Below are 16,106 nucleotides of genomic sequence, written 5' to 3'. Positions count from 1 at the left end.
CGTTCGGATGTAACACAGAAACTGGAAAAAAAAAGAAGCTAAATTTAAAAAAACGGAGCAGAGCCTCCCTTCGGATGAGTGTGCAGTGATGCCTGGAGGCATTAATGATCTCGAAAGGGACATACGGCTCGTTAGTTAAAGGCCACCGCCCGATATATCCGAACGAAAAGGAAGAACAGAAGTTGGTCATTCTTCTGAGGATTATGGACGTTTAGGGCGTGGCTTTGCATTTGCCGGCGAAAGTGTTGTCGCTTTTTTGCCATCAGCTGAAAGATTCTATCAAGTCCTTATCTTCACCCTTTTTGGATTGTGATAGATTAAATATATTTGTTTAAGAAATTCATTAAGGTAAGATAGGCGTTTGATATGTGGTAACGGAATTTCGATGTGGTAGATTTGAGGTTTGTTTGCATAATAACAAGAGGTGTAATTTAGCGGGATGGAAAAGTGTTACTGGCCACTTTTTGAAAGAAAAATTTATTTACTTTCTGCCCTGAATGGAATGAAAATTCCGAAAACGAGAGAGAGAAAAGCATTTTGGTACTTTATTGTCGGAAATGGTGCCTTAAATTTTATAAAACAATTATATTTGAGTGACATCAATATGTTATTATATATTTTTAAAATGTAGGCCACAAACTGGCTCTCAATTCAGCTGCAGGTTAATGCATTTTGTTAATAATATTTACAAAAAACTTCATTTAATATAAAAATGCGATGAATAATCCCTTCCTTCAGTAATAAAGTATGCGGAAATCTAATCATTAACCCATTAACTACCAATTTATTTTCAAATTTTTTGGCCAGATAAGTTATATATATGTACAAAAAGTTGTATAACACTATAATTATATTCAAATTACGTTTTGATGTTAAAATATTTGACATTTTTAAAAAACACCTAAATGGATATTTTTATAATCAATAAAATCATTTCAATGAAAAACTAAGAAAGTAACAAATTGTTATTTTAAACTCTAAATTACATGCTTATTTACGGTATGTCAATTTTCCGACAAATTTCAGACATATTCGTTTGTGGTAAAGAAACGAAGCACAGAATATACATTTTCTGCTACAAGCAATATTGACGGACATAATGAAACTAAGCTGTTAGGCATATCAAATATATTTTTGGCACCGCGGTATATTTAAAATTCCAAAATCCCCAAATAGGGATATTGCAGCTAATGGGTAAATGATATTATTTCTATATTCTCACCAATGCTTATATAATTCAAATCAATATATTTTTCTCATAATGTCTGGATATATTTTTTTTCCTTAATTTCTATTATAAATACTCGAATAATTCGATAAAATATTTAAAGAGATAAATTTACTTTGAAAGATAATATTAACTACCTAAATTAATATAACCAAATTAATATTAACAAAACAATAAATAAATTAATATAACCAAATTAATATTAACAAAACAATAAATAAATTAATATAACCAAATTAATATTAACAAAACAATAAATAAATTAATATTAACTAGATTAATATAACTAATTTCTATAATTCCCCAGTTATGATTTCGAATTATTTTGCTTTTCTCTTCGATATAATTACAAAATTTAAATTCATGACATTGCTTAGGCATTTAAAATTGATATTTAAAAACTACTATTACATGCTTTATATAATTAAAATTTTGATCGGTTATTGGGTATATCGGAAAAATAACAAAAAACTTTTAATTTATAAATTTGAAAATGCCACAACGGAAAATCCAGGGCATAAAATAAACATAGTAACACAAATTAAAAGATCAGTGAATCACAAAATAAGCACAAAAATTAGTTATAAGTCATAGAAAATTATAATCATCAAATAAGCGATAAAGTTAATAATTTATGAGTAATATTTACTTCCCCAACAACAAAATTTTTATTCGGATTAAATTTTTTCCCTAGTCACAAAACAGTTACACTTTTACTGTTTATTGTGGAATATTTTTTTTTCAATTCCATATGTAATGTTTAACTTTTACTTCTCAAAAACTACTTGCTAATAAATGATAAAGCGAGACAGCATTAAAATATAAGCATATTTCTTGTGTGTGAATCATTTTACCGATTTATTAAAAGATTAATTTTATTTATTCTATGAACGTTTCAATAATTCCTCATTCTTTGGTGTTTATTTTTTTTCTCAGAATATTTTTCGTCTGATTTCTCATTTTACACATTTATTTTAGAATGTGTCACAAAAACAATTATTCCGTTTTTAAATATATATATAAATAAATACCATACTTGCAGACGATTTTTTTTGTGTATGTGAATTATTAAAAGAAAAAAATTGCAACCAGCTGCGGTGCAAGAAACTTTTTATTTATAAAAATTATTAATAAACATAGATTTTTCCTTCACATTTTTCTCTTTGACATTTATATTAATTCTTGTATTAGATTCGTTTCCTCCGCTATGCTTCCTGGATTCTTTTTATTCCAATTACCTCAATATTAATAGCATCTTAGTTTGTTAAACGTTTTCCATTGATTTTTTAAAAATTAAAACAAACAAAAAATGCTGTTGAATATAGTTATGTGTAAGGGAACCAATTACCATTTATGGATTTCAGGTTCTCTTCTGAAAACTTTTCTTATTGTGTAAGAAATTTGATTTATAGAGTAAAACCAGGTTCAATTCTTTTCATAACACTCTACATATATTACTATAATTAATTTCCGAAAAATGTAACATTAGTTGTTGTTTTTTCTGTTTTGTTTTTCAGGAGAGTGCTATTGCAAATTGTCTATTTTAGAGTTGTTTTCTTATTCTATAACTACATTCAATTCTCAAGACCTCTATTGTGATTTTTACTTTACTTAAATTAACTTAATGGTACAACAGAACAACAAGGGAAATAATTTAGCAGAAAAAAAGAGAATGTTTGAAGTATTCCAGAACTTTATTACGAAACAAAACATTTTGTTGTGTAGATTTCGGTTTCCTCTTAGAGTAATATATCTGCTAGTTGTATTAAAAGAAAGAACAATTGAAATATCATCGAACTTTCTGAGAATTTTTGATAGTATCATAGAAGCTTCGTTCCTTTATTAAGACTAATTTTTAAAAAAACGACATACTGAGCATTTTTATTAGCCTTACTTATTAAAATAATTATACGTAATTTACTTGTTCGATTTTAAAGTAAAATGATAATATTTGAATTAGATTCAGAAAAATTTGATCCTCCAACTTGTTTCGTGCGAATTATGAAATGTGCGCAAAACAAATTCGCCGAATAGGATCACTTAGAGACTTAGGAAATCCAAGATAGAAAAATTCCTATAAAGTTTGTTTTTATGATGCATGAGTGAATAAAATTAAAAAACAAAACTGATACTGTCATTTGCAAATTTCTGAGTATTATTGTACCAATAATTGCAAAGTGTTTTATTATAGAACGCTAAGTTATCTGATTATTTTAAAAGCTGCTGTTCAGATTTGAAAGAACTTCGTTCTCTTTTCTCCAAAAAATTGATACTAGCATAATTAATTATTTTGCTACCCAAATAAACTGAGAGATCCCATTCATCTGAAACCAAACTTCTGAATATTTATATTTAAATTTTTGAGAAAGAGAACAAGTCTTTCTGGCTCCAGTATAACATAACGGTTATTATAATGGAAATCTTAAATAAATGAAGACCATTAAGCTATAGAAATAAAATTTATCGCTATAAACGATAAAATATAAATTTTCTGACTATGCTTTAATTTTGAAAAATATATTTGATTTGATTCAACACTTAAGGTTTAATCACAAGACTTCCTCAGATGAATATTTTCTTATGATGTTGAATCAAATTCTTTAAATTGAAACATATTTTATAAAATTCCAGGGCTATTTTATGTATCCCTTATAATGATTTGTTTAATGGACAATGTTTCGAGTAAGAATGACTATTTTATATTAAAGCAAATTTATCAGATTTCTTTAAAAAAGTAATAAAAAATAAATATAAATAAAACATCAAGCTTGTACATGATAAAATAGAAATCGTATCATATAAGAAAAAATGAAGAAGTGCATAAATTTATCAATATTTCTTAAAGTATTTTGTGGAATTTTCAATGCTGTTTCTTATCATGAAATCCTTTGTACATACGATCTGGTTTACGTGATCTCAATTTTTAATCAAGTTATGCAAGTGGAATTTTATTTACCTTTTTAACATAATCAACTAATTATAATTTGTAAGATCCTTACATTGATGCATATTCAAGATAAGAAGCTCGCTTAAGTTTAATAAAACGATCAGCTTTCTTTAAATATGAATATTTTAATCTATTAAAGCTATGTGTGATCATTTGAGAGTAGTTGACCTTTCACTTCCATAGGTAACCGGATACATTACTTTTTTTTTTTTTTGCTTTGCCTAGTAAATTAATATGTATTTCAAAAATTCTAAACATTTTTCATTTGGCATATACCATAGAATAGTCAGACTTTGAAATGTCATCATTATAAAACCTCATGCTTTTGCTCTGATTTATTTTTGAGGTAAAGTAAAAAAATAGAAAGTGATCTTTATTTTTTATACATATTTCATTAGATTTTTTAAAAAATTTAATATATATTTGAAAAATGATTTCTACAACGTCTTCCTAGCAATTTTTTCTAAAGAAAAAAAACTTAAAACTTTGTGGAGGAAATTTAATTTTTCTTCACAGGTCACTTTTCATCTTTGTCTTTTAACAAGAATTCAAAATAATCTTAATTAAATTTGAGCTTTAAATTCATTTGAATATGACGGGTTAAAAAAATAATATTTAATAGTATATAAAATAATATTTTAAAATTATTCGATACAAAATATGAAAATTCATCTTTGTTTCTACCCTTTATTCGTAAAAAGAATAATTTTTATATGTATTGATCCATTTATATTTTAAATGCTTATTCCTTTTTTAACACAGAATTAACAGCAAACAGGTTTATTTATTCTTTATTAACTTATTCTAGATTAATTTCCTCTAATCCAATTAGCAAATGACAAGAATACTTGATATTTTATTTTTTTATTTATTGATTCAACAACTTGTTTCTTTCTAATTACTTACATTAGTAATTCTAATTAGAAACAAATGAAGTATTTCGTGCATGCAAATGTTTACTTTGAAGAATAGTAAGAATCCTCGAAGAATAAGATATCCTCGTTTATTTCTTACCACAGCTATCTACTACTTACTTCAAAAGTGAACACTTTTGACCAGAACTGCTTTATTAAATAGGCAACAATAACTATTTATGGGTCCAGCAATTTTGGGGGTAAATCAGAAGCAGGGCTTTTTCGTAGTAATTTCAGAGTAATTTAATTTTATATTTTCACTTTATTTACTAAGATCGTGTACTCCGATTTATTCAAATTCAAATTTAAGTATCATTTTATTTTCGAAACATTATTCTAATAATATTCCTAATTAATTATTTGAAGTTTTTTTTTATTGTTGTTTTTAAAAACTGCTGCCTTAGAATATTAAAATTAGCAGGAGTCTTTGTCGCATTCTCTCTGAGGAAAGTATTATCTCTTTTCTCTTATCTAAAATTGTGAACTTTGGGTAGGCCACAAATGCCTTGTGTGGCTTTGGCGGACAAAGATTAAGAAGTGTAGATCTTTGGAGTGAATCTGACATTTTTACTGAATCTACTTAACAATTTTTTAACCATTAATTGCTGACATGCAGTCTAATACAAAAATGATCGAAAATATTTTGTGTTTTAGGCGTTTTTTTTCCCACTAATTGAAACTAAAATTTGACATATATTTATAATATAGTCATAAGATTACATACCAAATTTCATTTATTGAAACTACTGCATCTTTGATTGTTGCGTTTTCATGCATGCTAAAATGCCGATTGACAGATAGTCACGCCTTTGATAGATTTGGTTCAAAATTTGATTAAAATCTATATTTCAGAGGCTAAACTTGTCTACCGAATTTCATTAATCTAGCTCTTTAAGTTTTATAGTTACCGTGTTCACTTGCACTTGAACAGCCGGATAAGCAGATTTTCTTTGAATAGATTTCATTGAAAATTTCGTAGAAATTTGCAATTGTGGTATGAAGTCTATAACCAAATTTCATAAATTTAGCTAAAGAATTCTGAGTTATCTTTGTCACAAATAATCATAATTCTAAAAACGTATCTTCGAGCCCACGGAGTTCTGAAACGTGGCAAAAAAAAAACTGTTTGTCGCTTACAATATTTTATCCTTGTATGCTCAGCATATGGGAAAGTAAAAATAGGATTGTAATAATAATCGGATTGTGTAAGAATAGTCTTGTATTTTTTTATTATTTTATTCAAAGTGTTTCTTAAATTTAATTTGTATATTTTGTTACTCAATGTACAGAGCCCATTCAGCAGAATGTGGTCCATAAATAAATGTTACATTGTTTCAGTTTATTGCGATATTTATTACTTGAATTTGCTTGTACAGTTATTAAATAAATTCAATAAGTAAATAATTGGTTTTGAAAGTTGGGGAGAAGAAACGATGGACGCTGAGACTTACATTGCTTGAAAGTCCCTATAAGGCTTAGTCCGGATCTCTTTCCAGCAGCCATTAGTAACGCTTCGTCAGTTCAGAATGAGGAGCATTACAAGAAAATTACTCAAGGGGCAAAAGGCGTTTATTCAAAAATAATACCTTAAACTCTACATTAGACCATATTATTTCACTTTAATGTTTCTTAACTTATCTCTCTTTGAACAGATAAAATTCCATTTTTTGTATGATTTATTCATATTTTGAAGGCAGATGACTACGTTTTATTTAAAGCGATTTTATGTGAAAGTGTGAAATTTTTTTATTTAATATTTTTAATATTTAAACAATTTTCCGTTAGAATTTATTTATCGTTAGAAAACCGTTAGAATTTTATTTCTAAGTCCATTTTTTTTGGAAAATTATATTGTTTTTATATTTGCATTTATATGCTAATGCCATTTTACATCTTTAAATGCTTTTTTTCTCAAAATCTAATCTTTAATAGAATTTTCTTGTAAAATGCCTCAAAAATTAAAATCTAATGTATATTTTTTGTTCAAATTTGGTATAATAACTTCTGTGGCACCTAAACTAGAGAATAACTAATTTATTCATTCAGAAATATTCTATAGTTGTTTTAATGCTTCACAATTCGAAAACAATTGAAAATTCATTTATTTAACAGTCGAACCCAATATTTAAGGAATAGATAGAAATATAGCTTATTTTTTAGTTCTAGAAGTAGGTAATATGTTTTTAAAGGTATCTGCAAAATTTTAAGCAAATCATTTGATAAACCTCTAAATTAAACTAAATTTTGCTTCATACCACTTTTTTTAGCAAAAAAAAAAAAAAAAAAAAAATAATAATAATAATAATTTTTTTAAAAAGATTTTTGTTATTAAACTGATATATTTTTGTTTCATAAATATTTTTTATGCAAATATTCAAAAATAAAACTATTTTAAAGCATTCTTCAAAAACTTCATCAGCAACATAGTTACGTATCTTAAGTAGTATTGATTTTTGTATTTAACTTCATGGTATAACGAATTTAATCGAATAAGTGTATTAGATCTTTCTCTTTTGACAAATTGGATACAAGAATTCACACGAATCTAAAATCTGGATTTGAAGATCATGTGCCAAATTTCATTCAGTTTTTCGTATATTTGAATTACTTCATTTACGAAATTATTATACCACGAAATGACAGATCAAGGGATAGCCAATCATTCGAAGGATTTAATTTAAAATCCATACAGTTTACTACTTATGTTTAAAGAACATGTACCAGCTTTAAATCGACTTGCTCTTTTCGCCTTTAAATTATCTAGTTCGCAACAATAGTTTTAACTGATTCAAGAAATCCCTTATCAGCATCTCCAGTTTTAATTTTTTTGAAAATTAATGCAATTTTCACTGTTTTATTCATATGTGAAAAAATAATAAAATAATAATAACAGAATTAAATGATATGAATTATGGAATTTTCTAGTTACTTTTATAAAAATAAAATAATTAAAGTGAAATGAAGTAAATTATTTTCTCAATCGCTTGTGTGGAAAACTCTATAGCTCTAAATATTTCTCGCGAACAAATATACTTTATTCATTATTAATTTTAAATATGAGGAAATACTGATATTTCCCTCACAAAAAAATACATCTACTTATAAAGAAATATGTCTTCAAATTCGAAATTTGTTCTTACAATATCTTTTGGCAGATTTTAAAAAAAAAATTCTTACCTTAAATCCCGTATCTTTAAAAACCAATCAACGTCATATAGGTATTTTTAAAATTAAAATCAAACATTCAACGATTGTTTTTACCCCTACATTCAATTGATGCCATGTTGAGCAACATTAAACTAACAGCACTATTAGACTTAATTTTATACGACAATCAAAACAAAAATTTTCGATTTTTATCAAACACGTGGCGATCATTTTCAATTACAAATAATGAATCTTAAGTATCAATTAAAATAGATTATATCGGAATTTTGCATTGTGATGAAACTAGTCCCTTAATGAAGAACACATCTTTAAGAGTATTTACTTCTTTATAGCAATCTTTTTATTTACTTTTATACAGTAATGAGCAGTATTACAATTCATCTTCACATTCTTTCCTGCGGTGAGCGTGTCTTTTTCGTGGATTAAGGCGTGGTGTCATTTCATCGCTGCGGGCATCCATTGTGGAAAGCTATCAGCCATTTCTTTAATGACTTCAAGAATGACCTTCAAAACAGTATAGTAGAAATATATATTGATATAGAGTAGATATCATTGGTAGAACAATACAAATCTTCTCAAAACAAATTATAAAAGAGTTTTGAACCTCTTGTCCAAAAACTAGAGCGTGATGATATTGTATGTTTGTAGCGTGATATTGTTTTAGGCTTGATTTGTCTATCTTAATTTCATTTTCTGAATTTGCACTTAATTATATTGCATCAATAAATAAAGTGCATTCAAAATTAAATTTTCACAATCCGCGTATGCATAAGTTCAGCTACTAAAAGAATGAAGCATTTTTGTTTTAGCATATACATAAAAATGTTTTGAAATATTTATTAAAAATAGGGAAAAAATTGCATGGAAAAAAAATTGTATTACTGAAAAACTAATTTTTTTTTTTCAATTTTAAACCAATATAAAAAGTTTTATATGTTAAAGTTTTGGTAAATTATTATATCCTACAAATTAATAATAGCTGATCCTAAGAGCTCTACTTCTCTTAACTGTAATTTTAATTTTGAAAACTGATTTTTGTAAGTGCACGTGTCATGCATTTGGAATAAATTTTTGCTATCAAAATTCAGAATTCCCTGTGCAAAATGTTAAGAAATATTTGAGATACATTTGGCCAATATATCAGCCTTTAAAGAGATCTCCAGTAATAAACCAATTAAGAAAAAGATCTTCCTGTTCTATTTTAATCTCTAAGCACAACAATGCATCGTTTTAATCATTTAGTACATTATTCTGAATTAAATAAACCATTTTCTTGTAGGTATTTGCTTTTATCGCCAGAATACTTTAGAATAGTGAATCTTATCATTTATTTTACCGCAATTTTGTATATCATTATTGATTTCTTTTGTATTCATAATTATAGCCAATTTTTAAAATTATTAAATAACAAAACTATCGCACGTAAATTATAGCAACCTGCTATTTAAATAACCCAATTTTTTTAATTATTTTTTATATTATTATTCTTTTAATAAACTTTGATATACCTTTTCTCATATAATTATTTCATAATTCGAACTGAAATGTTTTCTTCCTTTCATTTTCTGTTTCAAATACGCAAGTCTGTTTTAGAATTTATTAATATTATTATTCTTTTCTTTATGTAATGATTTTCCTACCAATTGTTATTTTAAAAAACTCTACCGACACTCCTTCCTCTTAAGAATTTTTTAAATTTTAAATAATTAATCTTGAAACGTATTCTATGTGTTATTTGATTGCACTATGTACTATTGATTTTTATTAACCGAATGTTAATGTTTTTACTTTGGTTTGAGTGATTGTTTTTCCGATTTTTTTAAATATATCTTTACATTTCCCTGTGATATATTTAAAAAACATTTTACATTTCCCTGTAACTGTGAAGCTTCTATTGCTTCACAGTTACTTTTTTTTTCTTTTAAAAAACATCCTTAAAGTGAATTTCAATTAAGGAAGGGTCCTATTAAATTCTGTAGAAATACATTATTATTTTATAAACTTGTCTTAAATAAATCTATCTTTAGAAATTCATATTTATAATGAAATGCGTTAATTTGAATTTCATTCTTATCCCTAGTATCACTCTTAATATTAGGTGCCTCCATGTATTTTTATCATTTTTTTCACTTTAAAAAAGTATTTATTGAGGAAAAATTTGTAGAATATATATCAATCAAAATATTTTCAGTCATTTTCTACAACTTTTTCCCATTTTCGTCCAATAAATCTTGTAACTGATTGAATTTTTTTTTGGTCCTCCAGGCCGTTCTTTGTCATTGACATCGAAAACACCACTCCTAAATCGTTGAAACAAAAACCAACAACTGGAATATAACGGAGCGACATCACCATAAGTTTCTAAAAGTGTCTGATGGGCTTCGGCAGTAGATTTCTTCAAAAAAAAAAAAAGCAATGAATGTCGAAAATATAGTTTGGAGTGTTTCGTGATAGGGTTCTTTATACTCTGAATGACTCAATAATACTAAATGGGAAAACTTTCAAAATGATAACAATAAAGTAATAATAAATTGGTAAAACCCAAAACCATTGTCGTTTATATAGATACTTTCCATACTTATCAATAGATGTCGCTGATTAAAATACATGCAAGCATCTAATATCTCTTTTTCAAATAATCTCTAAACAATCTTCAACAAACACTCTTTTAATAGATAGATTACTGACCTCAGCGAATACATAATGAAATAAAATGAAGGTTAGGCTTAATAATGAACATCCACTTACTTCGAATCATTTAAATAATTCGTTATTTTCAGTCATTCAGTCATTTACTTTAAAAAATATGTTGGATCTCTACTGATTCAAAAAATATCTTTTCAGCAACAATGATTTTTTTAAATTCAATTTCTCCATTACAGAATTGAATTCAGTAAATAATGATTTCTGTATACGACTGGAATATCAATAAAATTCTGAATCGAATGAGGAAGCATTAAATATAGCTATATAATTATTAAGTGAGCTTTAAGAATTAAACGCCTTTAGATGCCAAAATCACTTTTTTTAGCTCTCAAAAATCTTTCCGAAAGATAAGATTATATTTTTGTATATCTTACAACCATTTCCTTCAGTAATGGAATTAAAGCTTCAAGCTATTGATTATGGCATTTATTTATTCAACAAATCTTACCAAAGTGGGTTACGCAACGTTTTTGTTTAATTTTCTCTCTTCATATTCCTCATGCTTTTATCTTTTCCTTTTGCGAATTGTATTAACCAATATTAAACAGAAACAAGCAATTAAATATGTCTGACATAAGCACAATGCAATATTTGTAAATTTTTGATTCTGCCTATTTAACTGTCAACTTTTATCGAAAGTAATTCCGTTTTCTAATATAAATACGGAAATAAATTCAATAGCTAGTTGTTTATCAATTATCCTTACATTGTTCGCTCGAGTTTTTATTATTATTATTATTTTATTTTTATTTTTATTTCCCTTGCAGAACATTGGAAACAAAGCCTTCAAAATATATTCCAACCTTTTTACATAATAAAACTGAAATGCCAATTTTCCTATTTCTATACGAATCCAAATTATTAAATAGCAATTCTTTTTCTTCCAATTCGTTCCTACAATAGCTATTAAGAATAGGAAAGGTTTTAGTGAAGATTTCGTGGCAAGAATTTAAATAATTAATTTAATTCTTTTTATTAAAATTTAATTCTTTTTATTTAAAAACTGTGCTTTCCTTACACAAGCGCAGAATTGCGTGAAAGAATTGTGCTATTTTACTGAGCAAAAAGATTATGAGATTGCGCATGCGCAGCACAGCCCCGAAGATTAACTGTATTTAAATTAACTGTTTAGTAAACTTAAGATTAACTGTATAGTAAACTGATTTTACAACGCTATTACATTCATGATTAACCGCAATTTACACTCGGGATTTATTTAATAAGCTGAGTGTAGGAAAACGAGATATTTAAATAAGATTTATATTATCTTACTAAATATGTTGTCTTATTGAATTATGTTTCATATTCAAAACCATTTCTTCAATTTTGAAAATCGTTTTGAAGTTTTCCGGTTACTTAAAAATTGATCAAAAAATTAAATAATAAGTTGCTTTTAACATACGATGTTAAATTATATTCATTATTGATAATGGCTGCTTAAATTTGGTTTTTCTCAATTTTTTTAGAAATTTTCTAGGAAAGTTTGTAATTTTTTGAGAAATTACTGATACATTCGATCAATAGGTATTTTAAATTTTATTTAAAATTAAGTTGCAGGCATTATAAGTATATAGCACATTGTAATAGTTTACGAAAAAAAAATTATATTTAAAATATTAGATATAAGCTGCTTTGATATATGATAATTTTAACTTTTACTATAAATATTTGGCAGCTAAAAGGCTTTGAAATTTGAAAAGCTCAAAAAAACTCAAGCATAATTGTTATGAAATTAAGTGGATTATTTAAATTAAATTATTATATTATTTAAATTTAATTTATAAATTAATTTAATTAAATATTACAAAATTAAATTAATAAAAAAATTAAATTGAATATTATTAAATTAATTTAATAAATTTATTAAAATAGATTGAATGTTATTAAATTAATTTAATAAATTTATTAAAATAGATTGAATGTTATTAAATTAAATTAATTTATTTGATATTATTAAATAAAGAATTATTAAATTATTAAGTTAAATTATTAAATGAATTATTTAAATAAAGTTTATGACAATTGAGTAAATTGTGTAAATTAAAAGTTAAGTAAAATAATTTCTTCATTATAATTTTATCCCTACTTAATAACACTGCAACTAAAATAAATAATAAGTTCAGACATAAAAATAAGCAGTTGCTTAAAATTCTTCAAAAAGATAATACATGAAAAAGACAATTAATACATATTTTTCTACTATTTTTTTAAATTTTTCTAACTGGGTCCTTAATTCCCACTGCTATGATAGATGACCAAAAACAGTAAAGAAAAATTTTTGCGATAGTTTTTTTTAGATAAAAATACTAACTTAATCCATTTTTTAGTCAAAACTATATAAAGGGAGAAACAACCCGGAACATCCAATTCTAAGTCGGACAAATAGGTAAAAAGAAGTCGTAATTTTGGATTTTTCATCTGATGACTTGTCGATATTGGCAATGTTTTGAATGCACTTGAGAGGGCAATGTGCTCTAGAAAAAGGAAATGAAACTCGTTTCCTCTCATTCCTATGTAGATCACAGACCTAGAAAAAGATCTATCCATAATGTCGATACTACTCGTAAAATGCAATGTTTAGTAGATTGTTCAACATAAAAAAAGAGAAAAACATTTCTGAAACTAAATGATATTTCACAAACTAACCAATCATTAATTTGATATTTCTAGTCCACCTTCTACTTCTATTATTGAGAGTACATAATGAGTTTTTCTTTTGTTTTTGAATCAATAATAATAATAATAATCAGAAAGATAAGGTATTTCTCTCTATTTCTACTATCTAGGATAGCTAATTTTTTTAAGCAGTGCAACTAAGATTTCCATGCTCGGTTGTTTGGGTTTTATTACCACAAGAGCCATGTCTAGTTATTCTGCATAAAACATGGCTCATCTTTAGCATATCTATAGAATAGTTAGCATTATCTTTTACTTCATTTCGTCATTATCGAACTTAAAACCGGTAAAGGAGACCATGGTGTAAAAACATAATAGCCCTTTTTTTAAAACAATCAGCAATGAAAATTTCTATATTCGGTTGTATGGGTTTTATTAGCGCAAGAGCCATGTTTAGCTAAGCTGAGTAAAACATGCCTCAGGTTAGCATTATCTTTAGCATATCTATATAGCATTTAGCACTATCTTTTATTGTATTTAGGCATTATCAAATTTAAAATTGATGAAGAAGATTACGATGTAAAAACACAATTTTTCAAAACTGATTGAAATAAAGATATCAGAAATGCAAATTGTAAAATAAAATGTTAAATGTAAAATATGTCAAAAACATCACGTGGTAAGCAAAGAATAAAATATCAACAGATACTAATCATGTGTATAAAATGCCAAAGGAATGTAAAAGTAAACAAGTTAAAATTTATCAAGTTCAATTTAATGGGAAGAATTAGATTTTATTTCTTTAAAAAAAATTGACCTTTTATTCGTAAGTGAAATCCAGGATATTGATTCGAATTCGGGACAATTAAGTACAAACAATCGAATTTCGGGGTGTCTGGTCATAGTAATTAAAAGCTATTATATTTCTGTCAAAAAAGTAATACAAACACGGGTTATTATTAAACCAACAATGAAAAATTTAGGGTAATCTGATTTTCTATCATACAAATCTTTTTTTATCAGACGTACCTATACAAGCCTATTCAAACATTAAGCCAATCTTAATTGAATATTTTAGATAACCATGTAGCAACTTATTATAATCTTATAGTTAGCACACAAGCCTCAATCGCCGAAAACCAATAATTCCTATTAGTTACTCCGTTTCACTTTTGAACTTCCATTACCATAACAGCCTTTTTTTCATGTAAGTCTTTTCAACCGCAGACACCAGTTTTAACCACCTGCGATCAAACAATTGTCACGAAATGTGGATTTGCAGCTTATCTTTCATCTCGGCCATTGTTGCATCTGCCCGTTTTGAAGAGTCTCGTATTTCTGTTGTAATTACACAGCCATGCAGTGGGCCATTGTAGAGAAGGGATAACCCCTTTTTAAGCTCGATAAGAACAGGAGGCTCAAATTGTATTGCATAAATGGCGTGTCCTGCTTTATTACACTTCGTCTATCTTACATGCCTATTATAATCTATTTCTGGGCAAGTGTTCGCCAGACATATCAAGTGCCTTCCCTTTCGTCAAGCCCTGAACTTTTAACCTAGACATAACAATTAGCCGGTGAGCAAAATACTTGGTAAGAATACTATTTTGGTAGTCTCTCAAAAATGTTTTAACAACCTTGTTTTGTATGATGAAGTTTGACTTTAAAAAAAGATAAAAGATCTTGTTTATTATCTCACTCGGATTTATAGAAGGAAATGTGCGTAAATAAAAACATTTCTCGCCCAAAATATAAATATAACTACATTATTAGAAATATAATATTACATTTCATATTCTATGAAATTTCCTCAATCGTTTTATGTATAAAAGAACAATGGCGATTCTGTTGGCAAAGAAGAAAGAAAAAGAACATTTTAAGTAATAAAAAAACACCCCTCCCTCAGAATGAGTCTTATAGGTACTCAATTCGAATCACTTAAGAAGTCGTAAATATAATTATAAATTCTAGTATTATATAATTATAAATTTGTTTCATGTTTATGTTATAGCATGTTTTATATCGCTCTATGAGATCATGTTTTTTTAACTCTTGCAAGATACACAATGGATTCCAAAATTAAATTGGCATATCACATTTACTATATGTCACGTAAACATTAATGGACTTCACTGGGATTAATGATAGAGATTCATTATTTGAAAAGTTTATGTTATTTTTCTTGAGATCCATTTCCAACATTCTATATATTATTTCTAAAAAAAATCTATTTATATTGAATTCCATTTTGTATTGAAATAATATCAAGTAACTATTTTAATTCTAAAAAAAAATATTTCGAAATTAGCTTTGTTCATTTTCAATAGTCTTTCGGCATTATCTTTTTAATTTTGTATGAGACTATCTATAATTAAATTTGGTCACATTTGTATTATTTGATGATGTGCACAGTAGACGGGGAAAAAAAGTTTAATTTTAAGCTAATTTATGTAACCCAAGAATTATTGGAGGTTAAAAAAATTCCAATTTAAAAGGATGTATTTTTATATATATAAAATCACATAAA

The sequence above is a fragment of the Argiope bruennichi genome, chromosome 3 (genome assembly GCF_947563725.1).
Source record: "Argiope bruennichi chromosome 3, qqArgBrue1.1, whole genome shotgun sequence".
NCBI lineage: Eukaryota > Metazoa > Arthropoda > Arachnida > Araneae > Araneidae > Argiope > Argiope bruennichi.
The sequence above is the reverse complement of the archived record's forward strand: the minus strand, read 5'-3'. Positions refer to the sequence as shown.